Consider the following 16,940-nt stretch of genomic DNA (forward strand, 5'->3'; position numbering starts at 1 on the left):
TATTCTGTTCCATTGATCTATATGTCATTTTTGTGCCAGTACCAGACTTTCTTAGTAATCACATCTTTGCAATACAGCTTAAAGTCTGGAATTGTGATGCCTCCAGCTTTAGTTTTCTTTTTCAACATTACTTTGGCTGTTCAGGGTCTTTTCTGGTTCCATACAAATTTGAGAATTGTTCTAGCTCTGTGAAGAATGCTGGTGCTATTTTGGTAGGGATTACATTGAATGTGTAGATTGCTTTGGGTATTATAGACATTTTAACAATATTTGTTCTTCCAGTCCATCAGCAGGGAATGTTTTTCCATTTATTTCTGTATTCTTCAATTTCTTTCTTTTTTTTTAATTTTATTTTTTTAAATTTACATCCAAATTAGTTAGCATATAGTATAACAATGATTTCAGGAGTAGATTTCTTAATGTCCCTTACCCGTTTAGCCCATCCCCCCTCACGACCCCTCCAGTAACCCTCAGTTTGGTCTCCATATTTAAGAGTCTATTCTGTTTTGTCCCCCTCCCTGTTTTTATATTATTTTTGTTTCCCTTCCCTTATGTTCATCTGTTTTGCCTCTTAAAGTCCTCATGTGAGTGAAGTCATATGATTTTTGTCTTTCTCTGACTGACTAATTTTGTTTAGCATAATACCCTCCATTTCCACCCACATAGTTGCAAATGGCAAGATTTCATTCTTTCTGATTGCCGAGTACTACTCCATTGTATATATATATATACCACATCTTCTTTATCCATTCATCCACTGATGGACATTTGAGCTCTTTCCATACTTTGGCTGTTGTTGATGGTGCTGCTATAAACATTGGGATGCATGTATCCCTTCAAAACAGCACACCTGTATCCCTTGGATAAATAGCAGTGCAATTGCTGGGCTGTAGAGTAGTTCTATTTTTAGTTTTTTGAGGAACCTCCATACTGTTTTCCAGAGTGGCTGCACCAGCTTGCATTCCCACCAACAATGCAAAAGAGATCCTCTTTCTCCGCATCCTCACCAACATCTGTTGTTGCCTGAGTTGTTAATATTAGCCATTCTGACAGGTGAAAGGTGGTATCTCATTGTGGTTTTGATTTGTATTTCCCTGATGATGAGTGATGTGTAGCATTTTTTCATGTGTCAGTTGGCCATCTGGATGTCATCTTTGGAGAAGTGACTATTCATGTCTTTTGCCCATTTCTTCACTGGATTATTTGTTTTTTGGGTGTTGAGTTTGATAAGTTCTTTATAGATTTTTGATACTAACCCTTGATCTGATATGTCATTTGCAAATATCTTCTCCCATTCCATTGGTTGCCTTTTAGTTTTGCTGATTATTTCCTTCACTGTGCAGAAGCTTTATATTTTGATGAGGTCCCAGTAGTTCATTTTTGCTTTTGTTTCCCTTGCCTCTGGAGATGTGTTGCATAAGAACTTGCTGCAGCCAAGATCAAAGAAGTTTTTTCCTGCTTTCTCCTTGAGGATTTTGATGGCTTCCTGTCTTACGTTGAGGTCTTTCATCCATTTTGAGTTTATTTTTGTGTATGGTGTAAGAAAGTGGTCCAGGTTCATTCTTCTGCATGCCGCTGTCCAGTTTTCCAAGCACCACTTACTGAAGAGACTGTCTTTATTCCATTGCATATTCTTTCCTGCTTTATCAAAGATTAGTTGGCCATACATTTGTGGGTCCATTTCTGGGTTCTCTATTCTGTTCCACTGATCTGAGTGTCTGTTCTTGTGCCAGTACCATACTGTCTTGATGATTACAGCCTTGTAGTATAGCTTGAAGTCTGGGATTGTGATGCCTCCTGCTTTGGTTTTCTTTTTCAAGATTGCTTTGGCTATTCAGGGATTGCATTGAATATGTAGATTACTTTGGGTACTATCGACATTTTAACAATGTTTCTTCTTCTTATCCAGGAGCATGGAATTTTTACCATTTTTTTTTTTTGGTGTGTTTTCAGTGTTTCCATTTTTTTCCTATAGTTTTCGGTGTATAGATTTTTCACCTCTTTGGTTAGATTTATTCCTAGGTATTTTATGGTTTTTTGTGCAACTGTAAATGGGATCAATTCCTTGATTTTATTTCTGTCACTTCATTGTTGATGTATAGGAGGAATGCAACCAATTTCTGTGTGTTGATTTTATATCCTGCAACTTTGCTGAATTCATGGATGAATTCTAGAAGTTTTTTGGTGGAATCTTCAGGGTTTTCCATATAGAGTATCATGTCATCTGCAAAGAGTGAAAGTTTGACCTCCTCCTGGCTGATTTGGATGCCTTTTATTTCTTTGTGTTGTCTGATTGCAGAGGCTAACTGATTGCAGAAGCTAAGACTTCCAATACTATGTTGAATAACAGTGGCGAGAGTGGACATCTCTGTCTTGTTCCTGACCTTAGGGGGAAACTCAGTTTTTCCCCATTGAGGATGATATTAGTGTTGGGCCGTTCATATATGGCTTTTATGATTTTGAGGTATGCTCCTTCTATCCCTACTTTCTTGAGGGTTTTTATCAAGAAAGGATGCTGTATTTTGTCAAATGCTTTCTCTGCATCTATTGAGAGGATCATATGGTTCTTGTCCTTTCTTTTATTGATGTGATGAATCACGTTAATTGTTTTGTGGATATTGAACCAGCCCTGCATCCCAGGTATAAATCCCACTTGGTCGTGGTGAATAATTTTTTTAATGTATTGTTGGATCTGTTGGCTAACACCTTGTTGAGGATTTTTGCATCCATGTTCATCAGGGAAATTGGTCTATAGTTCTCCTTTTTAGTGTGGTCTCTGTCTGGTTTTGGAATCAAGGTAATGCTGGCTTCACAGAAAGAGTTAGGAAGTTTTCCTTCCATTTCTATTTTTTGAAACAGCCTCAAGAGAGTAAGTGTTAACTCTTCCTTAAATCTTTGGTAGAATTCCCCTGGAAAGCCATCTGGCCCTGGACTCTTGTTTTTTGGGAGATTTTTGATTACTACTTCGATTTCCTTACTAGTTATGGGTCTGTTCAAATTTTCTATTTCTTCCTGTTTCAGTTTTGGTAGTGTATATGTTTGTAGGAATTTGTCCATTTCTTCCAGGTTGCCCATTTTATTGGCATGTAATTGCTCATAATATTCTCTTATTGTTTTTATTTCTGCTGTGTTGGTTGTGATCTCTCTTCTTTCATTCTTGATTTTATTTATTTGGGTCCTTTCCTTTTTCTTTTTGATCAAACTGGCTAGTGGTTTATCAATTTTGTTAATTCTTTCAAAGAACCAGCTTCTGGTTCCATTGATCTGTTCTACTGTTTTGTTGTTGTTGTTGTTGTTGTTGTTTTGTTCTTTGTTTTTGGTTTCGATAGCATTAATTTCTGCTATAATCTTTATTATTTCCTGTCTTCAGCTTGTTTGGGGTTTTACTTGCTGTTTTTTTTTTTTTTTGTTTTGTTTTTTTCCAGCCCCTTTAGGAGTAAGGTTAGGTTGTGTATCTGAGATCTTTCTTCCTTCTTTAGAAAGATCTGGATTGCTATATACTTTCTTGTTATGACCACCTTTGCTGCATCCCAGAGGTTTTGGGTTGTGGTGTTATCATTTTCATTGGCTTCCATATACTTTTTAATTTCCTCTTTAACTTCTTGGTAGGCCCATTCATTCTTTAGTAGGATGTTCTTTAGTCTCCAAGTATTTGTTACCTTTCCAAATTTTTTCTTGTGGTTGATTTAGAATTTCATAGCGTTGTGGTCTGAAAATATGGACAGTATGATCTTGATCTTTTTGTACTTGTTGAGGGCTGATTTGTGTCCTGTATGTGGTCTATTCTGGAGAATGTTCCATGTGCGCTGGAGAAGAATGTATATTCCATTGCTTTAGGATGAAATGTTCTGAATATATCTGTTATGTCCATCTGGTCCAGTGTGTCATTCAAAGCCATTGTTTCCTTGTTGTTTTTTTGATTGGATGATCTGTCCATTGCGGTGAGTGGAGTGTTGAAATCTCCTACTATTATGATATTACTATCAATGAGTTTATGTTTGTGATTAATTGATTTATATGTTTGGGTTCTTCCACCTTTGGTGCATAAATGTTTACACTTGTTAGGTCTTCTTGGTGGATAGACCCCTTGATTATGATATAATGCCCTTCTGCATCTCTTGATACAGTCTTTATTTTAAAATCTAGATTGTCTCATATAAGTATGGTTACTTCGGCTTTCTTTTGTTGACCATTAGCATGATAAATGGTTCTCCATCCCCTTATTTTCAATCTGAAGGTGTGTTTAGGTCTAAAATGGGTCTCTTGTAAACAGCATATCGATGGATCTTGTTTTCTTATCCATTCTGTTACCCTATGTCTTTTAATTGGAGCACTGAGTCCATTAATGTTTAGAGTGATACTGAAAGATGTGAGTTTATTGCCATTATGATGTCTGTAGAGTTGGAGTTTCTGGTGGTGGTCTCTGGTCCTTTCTAATCTTTGTTGCTTTTGATATATATATATATATATATATATATATATATATGTATATATATATATATATATATATATATATATATATATTCATCTTTTCTCCCCTCAGAGAGTCCCCCTTAAAACTTCTTGCAGGGCTGGTTTAGTGGTCACAAACTCATTTAATTTTTGTTTGTCTGGGAAACTTTTTATCTCTCCTTCTATTTTGAATGACAGCCTTGCTGGATAAAGAATTCTTGGCTGCATATTTTTCTAATTCAGCACATTGAATATATCCTGCCACTTCTTTCTGGCCTGCCAAGTTTCTGTGGATAGGTCTGCTGCAAACCTGATCTGTCTTCCCTTGTATGTTAGGGACTTTTTTTTCCCTTGCTGCTTTCATGATTCTCTTCTTGCCTGAGTATTTTGTGAATTTGACTATGATATGCCTTGTTGATGGTCAGTTTTTGTTGAATGAGTCACTGATTAATTCTTAAATCATGCTCTTTTGCCTTAATCTGCCTCTTTTTTTCTGCTTCGTTATTCTCCTTAAGTTTGTCCTCTATATTGCTGATTCTCTGCTGTGCCTCATCCATACTTGCCGCTGCGGCATCCATCCGTGATTGCAGCTCAGTTATAGCATTTTTTATTTCATCCTGACTAGCTTTTACTTCTTTTATCTCTGCAGAAAGGGATTCTAATCTATTTTTGACTCTGGCTAGTATTCTTATTATTGTGATTCTAAATTCTGTTTCACATCTTGCTCATATCTGTGTTGGTTAAGTCCCTGGCTGTCGTTTCTTCCTGTTCTTTCTTTTGGGGTGAATTCCTTTATTTCATCATTTTGAAGGGAGAAAATAATTAATAAGGTAGAAAAAATTAAAATTAAAAAAATTAAAATTAAAAAAATTAAAATGAAAAACTTAAAAACAAACACTCACAAAAAAATCAGGTAAATGATGCTAGATGCTAGGTGTGTTTTGGTCTCGGTGTTGAAAGTGGCTTGATAGATTAGAGAAAAAAGAGGGGGAGGAAAGGAAATAGTTTGAAAATTTGAAAAAATGAATACACTAAAGTAGACGAAAATGATATGATGGAAGTAAAATAGAATTTGAAAAAATTTACACAAAAGTAAAAAATATAGTAGAAAAAAATTAAAGAAGAATATTTTTAATAAAAATTGAAAATAAAATGAATGTTTTCTTTCTGTATTCAAGAAAAAGAAACGAAACGAAAAAGAGGAGAAAAAAAAGAAAGAAAGAAAAATAATTGAATAGATGGACCAGCTAACAGACTGACATATGACTGAAATTATTTCATTTTCCCCTAGAAGTCAAACCATGAAGAGCTTTATAGTCCATAAATTAAGCAGGCAGTGAGACTTGTGTTCTTGAAGAGCGAGGTTGGCCCAGTTGGGTGGGGCTTAGTGTAACGGCTCCATTCTCCACTAGATGGCACTGCTAGCCTACTGGGGTGGATTGTTGTGGCGCCTGTAGGTGCGTATGTGCGTATGAGGGAGCAGTGAAAATGGCATCGCCCAGCTACCCAGTCTCTAGTATCAGAACTCTGTTCTCCCTGATCAGCAATGGTGCACCCATCCTTTGTCTTCATCTTCTGTCCACTCCCCGCTTCCACATGGTCCATGAGCAAGCCCCAGGCAACACCTCCCTCCCAAATTCTGTCTCAGATGCAGCTGCCTTCCCCAGCACCCCCCCCGACTTCTGAGGGACTGCAGCTTTGGTCTGCTCTGCCCCTCTGCAGAGGGTCTCACTGAGTAATGGCTGGGTGCCAGTCACACCCAGGAATGCTTGTGGGACCGTGCTGCTGCTGATGCCCAGACACTGCTACCAGGTGCCAGCCTGCCCCAGAAAAAGTTCATGAGACATTGTGGCAGCAGTGCCTCGGGGATTATGGAAAGTCACAACACATATCTGGCACGAGGCTTCACCCCCCAACAACCTTGTTCCAGCACCAGCAAATGTGGCCATTCTCTGGGGTCTGCTGGGCCCAGGTGGCCTCACAGCCTCTACCAAATATCCTTCCAGCAGTGGAACTGCTTCTCTCCGTGTGGCCCAAGAACCTCCTGGACCCCACTCTGCTCCTGGGGATTCGCCTTTCCCACCAGAGCACTGCCAGGTATCGAGCTGCAGAGTTTCAGATTCTGTGCTTCCCCTGTTTATAGTCTTAATGGAATTTAAACCCTCTCCTTTCTCCTTTCTCCCTTTTTAGTTCAGTCTCTGCAGATGTTTCCAATTTTCCACTTTCTCTCCAGCTGCTTTTGGGGAGGGGTGCTTTTCCCGTATTCTTCTGCCCCCTCCCCCATCCCTGTCCTCTCTCCACATGCAAAAGCAGCACCCTGCCCTCTGCACCTTCTCTCTCTCCAAGTTTACTTCTCCATGCCACGTACCTGCTGAGTTCTGTGGTTCAGGTTGTGCAGATTGTTGTGTTAATCCTCAGATTAGTTTTCTAGGTGTGCAGGATGGTTTAGTGTTGAACTGGCTATATTTCATGGATGTGAGACACACAAAAAACTTCCATGCTGTTCCACCATCTTGGGTCCTCCCCTCTTCAATTTATTTCTTAAGTTTTTTATAGTTTTCAGCATACAGATCTAAAAGACAACCAACAGAATAGGAGAAGATATTTGCAAATGGCATATCAGATAAAAGGTTAGTATCCAACATCTACAAAGAACTTATCAAACTCAACACAAATAATCCAATGAAGAAATGGGCAAAAACACACAGTCACTTTTCCAAAGAAGACATCCAGATGGCTGACAAACACATGAAAAGATTCTCAATATCACTCATCATCAGTGAAATACAAATTAAAACCACAGTGAGATACCACCTCACACCTGTCAAAATGCATAAAATTAACAACTCAGGAAACAAAAGATGTTGGCAAGGATGTGGAGAAAGGGGAACACTTGTACATTGTTGGTGGGAGTGCAAACTGGTGTAAGCACCCTGGAAAACAGTATGGAGTTTCCTCAAAATATTAAAAATAGAACTACCCTATGACCTACAAATTGTACTGCTAAGTATTTATCCAAAGAATATAAAAATGCTGATTTGAAGGGGCACACACACCCCAATGTTTATAGCAGTGCTATCAACAATAGCCAAATTATGGGAAGAGCCCAAATGTCCATTCACTAATGAATGGATAAAGAAGATATGATATATATACAGTGGAATATTACTCAGTGGTCAAAATGAATGAAATTTTTCCATTTACAACATAGATGGAACTAGAATGTATTATGCTAAGTGAAACAAGTCAGAGACAGTAAATATATGATTTCACTCATATGTGGGATTTATGAAACACAACGGATGAACATTGGGGAAGAGAAGGAAAAATAAGATAAAAACAGAGAGTGAGGCAAACTGTAAGAGACTCAAATGCAGAGAACAAACTGAGAGTTGTGGGAGGGGAAGTGGGTGGGGGGATGGGCTAAATGGGTGATGGGCATTAAGGAGGGCACTTGTTAGTATGAGCACTGGGTGTTATATATGAATGTTGAATCACTAAATTCTACTCCTGCAACCATTATTACACTATATGATGACTTGGATTTAAATAAAATTAAATAAACAAACAAACAAACAAATAAATAATAAAATCCATTGAAAACACACACAGATTCTGAATAATGGCAACATAAATTATAATCCAATAATTAATCTAGCACAATGTTGGTAAAAGCTACTCTTCCTTGAAAGAAACATGAATTACACAATAACCTTTAAAGTTGACACAACAGACTTTAGTCTCAAGTTAACATTAATTTTGGAATCCATAATGTCTATCACAGAATAACAAATAAAATAGACTTTGTCTCTCTAAAGGGCAACAATTTATTTGTAGTTATTAAAAGTGTCTGCTGTCCCCACCCTGCCTACATTTATTTAGCAATAACAAGTCAGTGTAGCATGGTGGTTAAGAGATCTGAAGTCAGTCTCCAGGGATTTGAATACTAGAAAGTCATTTGACCTACTTAAGTCATAGTTTCCTCATCTATCTAATAGGAACAATCATAGGAACAGTCTTATAGAGATTAAATGAAATAATCCAAATTACTTGTTTAGGATGGTGTCTAACCATGGTAGACACTTAAGAATTGCCAAATATTATTTTGTCAATCTCATATATATGTATATATATACTCTTATATGTATATGAGAAAAACATATGGCGTATATATAGTGTATTTATATGTATGTATTTATCATTTCTACCACCACCTTGATTTACATCCTTATCACCATAACTCTAAAGCATTTTCTTAACTGTTTACAATGATGACTATGTATATGACTTATGCCTACTAGTAGATCAAAAGAACATGTAAGGTTAGTACAGTGGACTTTGTAGTTAAAGCTCCAACTTCCATTCCCTGCCCTCCCCCCCCCCGCCCCCACCAAATAATTCACTGAAGCCACTCATGGCAATTCCATTCCCCTTGTCAGTAATTAGTTCCAGAGTGGGCATATGACTCAGTTCCCAACAATGAGAGAAGAACAGATGACTGTGAAGGGCTCTTGGCTTACTCCTAAGAAAGAACCACAGAATGATATGATCCATCTCCCCTTGGATATCATGTCTGGAATGTGTAAACCAACTAGCTATCAGCCAGAGGAAGATGCCTTTACCAGCATGGCAAAGAGATATACAAAGAAACCTGAGTCTGTGATGAAACTGTTGAGTCACTGAGCCAAACTTGGTGTCTAACATACTTCAAAGCTTTCTGCTATATTAGGCATTAAGTGCACTTATTAAGTCATTGTGAGCCCCTACACTAACTATAGGGACTTTCAGTTAGTGGGTGCTCAGCAAATATTTATTAAAGGGATAAAAAAAACATCAGAAGGATATTATCCAAAGTGAGATGATTCATGCAATACATATCCATTGAATAAATTAGTTTTTTAATGTTTATTTTTGAGAGAGGGGGGCAGGCAGAGAGAGAGGGAGACACAGAATCTGAAGCAGGCTCCAGGCTCTGAGGCATCAGCACAGAGCCTGATACGGGGCTCGAACTCATGAACTGTGAGATCATGACCGGAGCCGAGGTCAGACACTTAACTTACTGAGCCATCCAGGTGCCCTAAATAAATTATTTTTAAGACAACACTAAGAGGAATAATTACCCAGTGTTACCATCAGGTCTACGTCACAATCTATATTGTAATCAATACTTAAGTGATTAAAGCATTGACATTCTGTTGCTTTACCAAGGAATCTTGGACTTGAAATCAGAAAACTTGGACCCAAAAAATCAGTTGTGTATGACTCTGAATAAATAAAGTAGATGAGAAGAATAATATTAAACAATAACTCTTATCACATTTATCAAATGTTTACAATGTAACAGATACTGTGCTAAGCTCAGTATAACATTATGTCATTTAATTCTTATAACAACTCTATAAATAGATTTTATATGATGCTCATTTTTATTTCTCTTTATTTTTTTATGTTTATTTTTGAGAGAGAGACAAGCAGGGGAGGAACAGAGAAAGAGGGAGACACAGAATCTGAAGCATGTTTCCTGGATTCTGTCTCCCTGTCTCTCTGTTCCTCCTCCACTCATGTTCTGTCTCTGTTTCTCAAAATTAAATAAAATGTTAAAAAAAGTGAAGAAACTGGCCATTAAGAAGTTAGATTTCAAGTAATGAAGGTACAAACAATTTAAGCAATTCCTCCTGAAGGTAAAAGTTATTTAAACTGGAAAGAAATTACAAACAACTGTTTGAAGATACTGGAAAATGACCAAAGGCAGGCAGACACTTGGAAATAATTTCCTCTTGAAGGGTGTTACTGAACTCGGTAATAACTGAATTTGTGGCATTCATATCTGGTGGGTGCTTCCCAATGATTTCTCCCCAACCCTGGACACGGACAAGTAGACCTTGGCTAGAGGTGGCAGATGACAGAGTTAAGAGCAACAGCTATACATTTAAGGGGAATATTTTGAAAACATAAGGACTATAGAAAGGCTGACATCTAAAATCTGAATTAAAAATTTAAATAGCAGATAAACACAAAAACCAATACATGTTGTATTTCTTTTTAATTTATAATTTATTCCTTTAATCATTTCATGATACAATTTACCATGAAAATGTCACAGAATAACTCAGATATATTACTTCTTTCTTTCCCACTCTAGAACTCCAAAACAGCCCTTATAGAACTTAAAACATCCATCCAAAAACCTCTAAAGGAATATATACATTATAATATGGTACCATATAAATTTTCTTATAATTTTAATTTTAATTTTTTTTATTTGAGAGAGAGAAAAAGCATGAGTGGGGGAGGGGCAGAGAGAAAGGGAGAGAGAGAGAATCCCAAGCAGGCTATGCACTATCAACACATAGCCTGATGTTGGGCTCGAACACACGAACCATGAGATCATGACCTGAGCCAAAGTCAGACGCTTAACCAACTCAGCCACCCAGGGGCCCCCTATATAACTTTTCAAATCTAAACATAATTGTTCTTAGTTAATGATAGAATGAATATGTTTTTGCCTTTCTAATATGAAAGATTGAGAAAGGACAGAAGGAAGGAAATGAAAGAAAAAAGAAAGGGAAAAAAACCTTGTTAGTTCTGTGGCAAGTTTATCAAAAGACTATTTCTTAATTATCTGCAGGAATAAAAACAAAGGCCCATGACCTTAAGAGCTTTTTATTAAGAAAACAGCTTAATGTTTGATTAAGGAATAATTAGGCTGGAGCTAAGGTTTAAGATCTATGGCAAAGCTTTTTTATTACTGTTTTAATTGTTTAATTTTAATAACACTATTTCCTGATTAATTGTTTAATTAATCAATGTGAAAATAAATATTGGTCCCTGCTCCTACCTCTCTCCAAATTCAAAGTGTGGTCATAGTATAGTTTCCAAGATAGCAAAGTATATTATTATGCATTTTATTTGTGCTCGCTGTTGAAAAATTTGGAAAATATTTTGCACAAAAAAATTCTCTTTCTATCCCAGAAACCATAATTATTTTATGAGGCATTGTAAGTTGGCTTCTAAAATAAACGTGTAAGACTTTATTGACAACAACCATCCATTCCTCTTGAGTCTGTGGTGTATTTTAATAACAAAACTACAACCCCACCCTCAGAAAAAGTTAAAGAAAACGGCCTCTCCATGGATCACCACTCCTGTGAATGCTGTAAGTACCCTCTTCTCAAAATCTTTTTACTTTTAAGTTTTTAAAGTCTTTATTGATTTATTTTGAGAGAGCGCGCAGGGGCATGGTAGAGAGAGAAGTAGAAAGAGAATCCCAAGCAGGCTCTGCACTGTCAGCGTGGAGCTGGAGCCGGATATGGGGCTGGACCTCACTAACCCTGAGATTTTGAGTTGAGCGGAAATCGAGAGCTCCAGACTTAATTGACTGAACCACCCAGGTGCCCCTCAAAATCTCTTTTTAAAAATATAGTTTAGTTTGAGCTTCAGAAAACTAAGCGCTGTGAGTCAAGGTTCAAAGAGAAAGCAGGAGGACAGTGCCTTTGTGAATCTCCTAATTAGTATCGCTGGGACCTAGTGCCCAACTTCCCACCGCCTTCCCTGCGGGTCAGCACAGGAGCCTCATGGGCCTGTGCCTGAGCGAGAGCCCAGAGGGCGCCCCTGCAGCTCGGGACAGAAGCTCTGGGTCAGGCCTTGCACACTGCACTCTTTGCTACCTTTTTTATTTGTCATGGTTAGACTCTTAGAAACCACATCGAGAAAGCTATTGTGGAAAAATGTCTGGTTCTCTAGAGATTTGAAGCCTGTCACATGAAGGAGTGCCAGGTGCCCTGGCCTGTAATGGGCCTGTTTCCCTCCCGCCCGCTCCCAGGTGCACAGAGTTCCGCCGGGGCGCGCTTCCATCCCCATGGGAAGGAGCCGAAGGTCAATTAGCTTCCATGATTGGCACGTGGTCATCACCTGTCCCGCTGCCTGGCGTCCAGCTCCCTAACCTCAGCTGTTTGCCTGCGGACGAGCTGCAGCTCCCGCCCTCCCCGTGGGACCCGTGTTTGGCTAACCGACCAGAGAGCCTAGGGGATGGTTCCGGCCAGTCTGCACCACCCCACCGCGCACGAGAAACAATTGTCCCCGGCAGCTGGGAGAATCTGCCAGGTTTTACCCATTTAACCAGTGCTCTCTTGGGAGGATTTGCGCTCCGCACCCAGCGGCTGGCTGGCCCCGGGGCAGCCCTCGGGGAGCAGCCCGGCTCTCCAGGGGAAGGGCCCCAGCCGGCAGCTGCACCCCGTCACTGTGACAGCGCCATCAGCGTCCGTCCTTGTCGGAGCACATCACCCCTGGTAGGTGTCTTTTTGTTTTTCAGTGTCGGTCGCGGCCAAACCTGAGGGCCCTAAGGCTGGCGCTTTGCCTTCCAGGAGAGCCTGTCTGCTTTCCTTCAGAGGGTGGCTGCGGCCTGGCAAGGCAAGCCCTAGGTTGTGGGGACCCTACCCAGCTGGAGGCAGCCACTAATTTGTATTCCTTCCTGTCTTCAGCAGGCATTTGAAGGAAACCCTGCTGGGTGTGTGTCCCCGAATGAAGGGTTGTCAATTCTGTGCTCTGCTTTTCCACTTAACCTCCTTCCCAGCACAGAGGTTCTCCTTTAAAAATCTGTTTTTGGTTAGAGATTTTTGTCTTGCGTACATCATCGTAAGTTTGGTCCACTGACGTACATACCAGAACCATCCCTTTCACTGAGAGAGCAGCTCTTGCTTCCACAGCCTCAGATAACCTGCCCCAGGGCGCAGATGCCTTCACCAAACTCTTTGGAGAGAACACATTGTAGAAACGGAAAATTGTTTGTTTCTGATCCTTATTAGTGAAGTACATGTTGGAGCCCATCTGCCCTGTAACTTGGTGTCAGAAACCTTCCATAGACCAGTCTCGGGAAGGTCAGCTGGGAGATGAGGGGCGTGGCTTTTAATCATTTGATCCGTTTAATTAAAATGCAATAGAATACAATGGAATTATTGACGCAAACAGGTTCTTACTGGTTGGAGCTCAGAGGAACAACGGAAGAGCCTTGAATTATTTAGTTCAGGTCAGCCCCAGTTATGTGAAGATGTTTGGGGACCACCTTCTCTTTCTCCCAACCTCACCTTCTCAGGCAGCCCAACATGGCTTTGCTTTCTCCTCCTCAGAGACTGCTTTTTAAGTATTCCCAGTTTCCTTTGCCTGAGATTCTCCCATTAGCCCTGCCTTATCCCTCAGACCTTTCCTAGTATCTCTGCCTCTCAGGGAAGCACCGTTTTCCTTGGAGACCGTGGCATTTCCTTGGCCTTGCACTCAAGTACCCCAAGAATTGAGAGCTGCTGGCCAGAGTTGGCAGAGAGCAAGACAGCTTTGTTCATGGCTTTCAACTGTTCCTGCAGGGGCAAGACATCCATGCTCATTGTATGGAAAAGTAGTCCTTTCTCAGATGAGGAAAACTCTGTCACTGCTCAAGTGCCACAGCAGTCAGCTTGCCTGAGGTTTTCTTAGAATGTCGTGTTTGGGGCCTCCATCCTGGTGGCATATTAGAGACAAGATGTTGTTTGTTCCGTTGGTGTTTTTGGTGAGCTGTGACTGCAGCTGGGAGGTGAACAGGTAGGCCTGCCCTATGCTGGGAGAGGCTGGTTTGCCCAGGCTGGGCGGTCCTGTGCTTCAGCATCACTGTGAAAAACAAAATATAATTGACCTGGCTCTCTTGACCCAACTCTGGCACCAGCAACACCTGGGATTTCTGTTCACCATGATGCAGGATGGCAGCTGAGGCAGACTGTCAAGCAATAGCATAGGGGACATGCTAGAGCCTTGCAGGGAAGCAGGAGTTTGTGGTCCTGATCCTCCTGTCCTCTTGCTCTACAACCTACACATCCAATTAGGGCCACAGTGTAGACAGATCAGGCAGAATGCAGAGCAGGATGCTCACAGTGTTACTTGATTGTAGTCTGTTGTCTTCCTGGGCAGCTCAAGAGAGCCGTCCTTCTCCTAGAGGGTGGGCAGTGCCTATCTGAAGGAATCCTGCCCTGCTCCAGTCTACTATTTTTGATGTCACTTTTTGGTGCAGACTAATGTTAACTTGTGACTAGAAAAGCCGTGACTTGTGGTAAACATGACCAATAACACAATAAACTCACGGAGTCCCCACGACCCAGCATTTATTGGACCGAAAGTGCTGCCTTGAGAGTGGTGTGAGGGCGAGAGATGAAGAGAGGTGTCCATTTCTCCTGTCTTCTGTTATGCTTTACTAACAGACCTAATTTTAAATAAAGCAGCAGCTTTGGAATTCACGATGGGGTTCCCAGAGGGCCCCAGGCTGTGGGATTTAGATGACTGCAAAAAGGGATGGGCTTCGTGAAAGCTGGGGCCAGGTGAAGCACACATCAGTAGTATAGTCCGAGGACAGAAGGGGCCACAGCAAGATGCTCAGACATGCCAGATACCCAGTGGGAACCCCAGGGCCTCTGCCTCCCACTCTGCACACCTACTTGCCTCCTGCCTCTGCCCTCCCCTGACAAGCACTGTGGCGGTCTGGGTGCCCAGACCTGGCCAGAGGGAGCCAGAGGTGAGAAAACACGGTCAGTGGGTGTGGCCAGGGCCACCCAGAAGCACCTGGTGTTTAGGAAGAGAAATGAGCTCTGAATGGTACCGTTAAATAGTTTAAAAGGCTTTGCATGTTTAGATCCCCCATTTTCTCCTCTTGGCTTAAAGTTCCATTTATGTGAAACCAACGAGAAGTTCATGGGTATTTTTTTTCTGGCTAAAATGAGCCCTGCTTGCCTGAGGCCTGCCTGTGGCCCCATATCCCACGGTCTGGTCAGGTCCTAGGGCCCCCCTCAGACAGTCAGTGTGGGAGATGGTGGCCACCTCCCTATCTGTCATGTCTTACTCTGGGGACCGGGAGTCTTGTATTTTAGGACAAGACACTGACTCAGTTGTACTAACATGAATCTTTCTCTCAGGAAAGTCCATGGTGCCCTTTGGGGTGCTGACACTAATAGTGTTGGGAGAGTCTGGGGACATCTCTGTATATGTAGTTCTGTAAACAGGATGAGTTCACACAGAAAGAAATGATTTTGACTTGGGGACAGTACTAGTTTACTACACGTGAAATGGGAGTTTATAAAAAAAATCTAAAGACTAATGAATTGTAAAGACGTAATGCCTTCTTTGTATGATGAACTAAACCACTGAAACTTTATGCCATATGTGTCTGTCCATCATCTGGCCAGCAGCTCCTACATAAACTAGGTGATATCTTGCCTATGGTGAGAGTGCACAATAGTTCTGAGAATTACAAGTAAACCATCTTTCTGTACAGTCAGTGTGAAAGCTGTCAACATCAGTGCTAGCTGAGCATGACAGACGAGCTGAGCACTGTTCTAGACACTGCAGAGAAGACAAAGTTCTTGGTCTCAGGAACTCACAATCTGGGTGAGGCATAATAAAGAGGTACACATTAAAATCTTATGGCAACATAAAGGTCTACATACTATGCTATCTTCAGTATCTTATAATCTTTACATCTAATGTATGTGTATATTTTGTCAAAAACATTCCAATTTATTAAAAAAAAAATTTGTCAGTTTCTACACCAATGAAATATCTCAACTTTCGCTCCTCCCCCCTCCTGTTCCTGCAAAGTTACTTTCTGACTCACAGAATTTTAACTGCCTCACTTCTTGAGCAGAACTTTCCCTCTTGCCTTTCTTCCTCCATCCCAGAACCCCCTTCACAGCACACCTTCCCACACTCACACTTTGGAAGATTAAATATACTTGGAAATAATAACAGATCCTCTTCAGAAAAGAGCATAGTATGTCCTTTAAAATATACTCTATGTCCCAAGTTTGGTGCAGTGCCTTTAATATGTATTGACTTTTAAATATAGAATCAGCCAATTTTCTAAGAGACTATTCAATACTTTCTTGCTTTTATTTTTAAATAAAACATAAATGTCATGAATTAATAAATATAAGAACTATACATAAAAATTAGCAGAAATCTAGAAGCTTGCAAACTTAGATTCAAACCACACAGAGCAAATATTTTCTAAATAGGCTATTTTCAATATCTATAGTTTAAACACTTGTGCATATACAGTGCAACATACAGTGTATTACTTAGGCTAGGCCATAACCCACATGCTAATCTAGATTGGATGATGCACTGGTGTTCTAGCCATGAGGCCCCTAATCCAAAGGTGGTGCTATAAGACATCTCTGTATCCTGACCGACAGCCAATGCTTTGTAAATTCACATATGCAACACCAGAAATGGGTTTCTATGAGTGAAAATAATAATCTATTCACCAGCATGATGACATATTAGAAATGGACTCCTTTCATGAAACTTTGAAAATGTGAATTGGCTAAAATTATTTGAGGCATTCTCTGCCCTTAAATGAATCAGGTGAGAGAACCCAAGGAGGCCTGTATGCTTTATCCTTAGGGATAAGACTTAAATACTGCTGTGTCCAGATTTGACCTCTGGAGAATTATGTTTCCTGCTAGGTTACAAAG

The sequence above is a fragment of the Puma concolor genome, chromosome B2 (assembly GCF_028749965.1).
Source record: "Puma concolor isolate L17-30 chromosome B2, mPumCon1.1.hap2, whole genome shotgun sequence".
NCBI classification, from domain to species: domain Eukaryota; kingdom Metazoa; phylum Chordata; class Mammalia; order Carnivora; family Felidae; genus Puma; species Puma concolor.